The sequence below is a fragment of the Sinocyclocheilus grahami genome, unplaced genomic scaffold, assembly GCF_001515645.1.
Source record: "Sinocyclocheilus grahami isolate Dianchi unplaced genomic scaffold, SAMN03320097.WGS_v1.1 scaffold1436.1, whole genome shotgun sequence".
NCBI lineage: Eukaryota > Metazoa > Chordata > Actinopteri > Cypriniformes > Cyprinidae > Sinocyclocheilus > Sinocyclocheilus grahami.
The window spans coordinates 11,366-14,765 of NW_015506615.1; positions in this window are offsets into that span (position 1 = coordinate 11,366).

Consider the following 3,400-nt stretch of genomic DNA (forward strand, 5'->3'; position numbering starts at 1 on the left):
GACTCGAAAAACCCGAAGACTCGAGATGAACTAATCAATTCTCTTTCCAGCTCAGACTGCATTGATTAAAGCTTATGGGGCTGTCACGTGATGAATGATCGACTCGAAAAACCCGAAGACTCGAGATGAACTAATCAATTCTCTTTCCAGCTCAGACTGCATTGGTTAAAGCTTATGGGGCTGTCACGTGATGAATGATCGACTCGAAAAACCCGAAGACTCGAGATGAACTAATCAATTCTCTTTCCAGCTCAGACTGCATTGTTTAAAGCTTATGGGGCTGTCACGTGATGAATGATCGACTCGAAAAACCCGAAGACTCGAGATGAACTAATCAATTCTCTTTCCAGCTCAGACTGCATTGTTTAAAGCTTATGGGGCTGTCACGTGATGAACGAACGACTCGGGAAAACCCGAAGACTCGAACCAGGTGAACTACTTGACTAATTCCAGTACAGAATTAGCATTATACGCATACATTTTGTATCGTATACGCGATTCGTCCACACGGATCCGGCGTTTTGGGAGAGTGAAACCGATATTCCCAGAGTGGATAAATCTGAAAACGCCGCCCTTGCGTTTTCGTGAGGACAGTGAATCTGTATTTTTTCTATTTCAGCCCACGTCTCGCCCCTAGTCAGACACCACTACGTCACGTAACAGCAACAAAAACATGAACAAACACTGAACGATTGTCTTTTTATTAACTAACATTAACACAGATCAATAAATGTATTGTTCCATGTTCGTTTGTATAGGTTTATGCACATATGGTCCAAGTCTTCTTCTCCGTTTTTAGTGTATCTCTGTGGCAGAATTACAGCGCCACATACTGGTCTGGCATGTATACTACATCGTTTTGTGTCGGTTTTGTGGTTTTGTGTGGACGCAGATATTTCTTGAGACGAGGGGGAAAAAAAGATGGGTATAGGGATCTGGCTTCGTGTGGACGTAGCCTTAGAGTTGATATAAAATTACACTGAAAGTCCGCTGGATGAACAGATTAGTTGATTGTATTATTAATTCTGCTACAGTTACTATTGGCAGCTGATATAAATAATTGAAATGAATTATAATTAATTGTAATTATTTATATACATTTCCCTTTTTAGCTAATTTGCTACACTTGCCAAGTAAATAAATGAATGCACTTGAATTATCAGAAATTATTTTATTATGTTAAAAAAATGTTGAAGTGATACAAGAGACCTGAAAGTATAGCACAGTGTCAAGTCAAGTCAAGTCACCTTTATTTATATAGCGCTTTTAACAATACAGATTGTGTCAAAGCAACTGAACAGCATTAATTAGGAAAATAGTGTGTCAATAATGCAAAATGACAATAGTAAACACTCATTTTTCAGTTAAAGACAGTTCATCATTCAATTCAGTGATGTCATCATCCAGCTCAGTTCAGTTTAAATAGTATCTTTGCAATCATTTGCAATCAAGTCAACGTGTATGAGGTTATACATTCATTATACAAAAATATTTGACCAATAAGAAACACTACTCCAGAAAGCTGTATAATAACATCTTTCAAGTTTAATTATCAGGACACATGGTGGTGGCATATGGCAATTAGCATGTGCTTGTTTTAATAAGGCAAGGCATGGATCATGCTGGTACTTTTATTCTTGTATGATTTGTGCACCCTGAAAGGGAACACAAGAGACTCTAACTTTATGGAGACTGAACAACAGAGGCATAATTATTAACACACTAATGCACACGGATAAACACACGATACACAATCCTGCAGCTCAATCCCCAGTGTGCTCATGTTTTTCACACATAAAAGTGGCTACAAATTTATATCAATTGGACCTGACAGCAAACCTACCACGCCTAAACGGTGTTACTCTTTTTACATGCAAAGAGGTTAGTCAATCAGAACCGTGGTCATTTATTTAGAGGTCTTAAAGGTACAGTAGCAAAAGACTGCTTTAAAGGAGTAGTTCACCCAAAAGTTAACACCTGTCATTATTTACTCATGTAAATTATACTTTTAAGGTGTTTTTCTGCCCTTTTAAAGCTCCAGGTCTCATTTTTTTTAAATTGCATGGAATTGTTTTTTTTTTTCCTGTTCCACGGAAGAAATAGTCTTATAGGTTTGGAACGACACAAGAGCAAGTAAATTATCATCTTTATTTGAATTATTATTATGTGATGCCTATTAATAATGAACAATAATATGAATAATAATTGATTATTCATTATTATTATTATTATTATTCTTAATTTTGTAAAAAGGCCAGATTGTGGGAGTAAAAAATATCAAATATCAAGATTGGAAAATGCTCATGCAAAAATAAACCCTCTAGTGCTTTGTCTACTGGTCTAGTGCAGGAAACCTTGACTAACCTTGTAAGTAGACCTAAAAGTAGACCTTAAGATGTGTCCCTCACATCCTCAATATTATTATTTTATGACAAACGCCTAGACCACAACTCACATGCTAATTTCAAACGATCTGCTGCTCAAGGTAAATGAGCAGACAGATCATTTATAATTCTGTGGACGTGACCAAAGTATTCATTGAAGAACCACAGGCTTATGAGCTCTCTCTTGCACATGAATACAAATACAGGTCTTGTATTAGCCGGCCTGCTGATAGTTTTAAAACGGATCCACGGAACTGATCAATCCAGGCCTGAATGCGGCTCAACTGGTGGAATACGGCTTAGCAGAAGCGAATCCCTGTGAACAAACACTCTTCCTCGGGGTCTCAAACTGGATAAACTGTCACCTGAACACACACCTACACAAGCTAAAGAGGAGGGAGAGTGTGTGAGAGAGACTTTTCTCTGCATTGTAATTCTTTGTCACAGTATGGCATGACTGATGCCTTGATTTGGAGCTGGTATATCCGGAGCACTCTAGAGGTGCCAGCTACGGGAGACATTCATTACAACCACAGTGACTGTAGCAAAGATAACAGCAGCCAAGATTATACGACTAATCGTGCTCTGATAGACGAGAGAAGAACCAAACGTTGTTTTCCCCAATTACAGTCTGATGTCTTTCTACGCACTGCTGCTTCCTGAGGTTTGAGAACCAAATAATGACAGTGTAGCCTGACAACGGTAGAAATTCATACACTTGTAGTGACAAGATGTGATGTGATGTGGGTAAGAAGCATTGTCTTGTTTTACTGTAAAACATCTAAACCTCCTTGAAAATTAGATCAATGATATGGCATGCTAATATTTTTCACTTTCTATTAATTAATTAAAAACACAATTCAAGCATACAATTATGTGAATACATTTTTCTATGGTTAGCATGTTTTTAATTTCCATATAAAAATTCATTTTGGGGGGCATAAAGTTAAAAATGTCAGGGTAATATAACTGTCCCGAAACCATTGAAAAAAAAACCCTTATTAAAAGAATGAAAT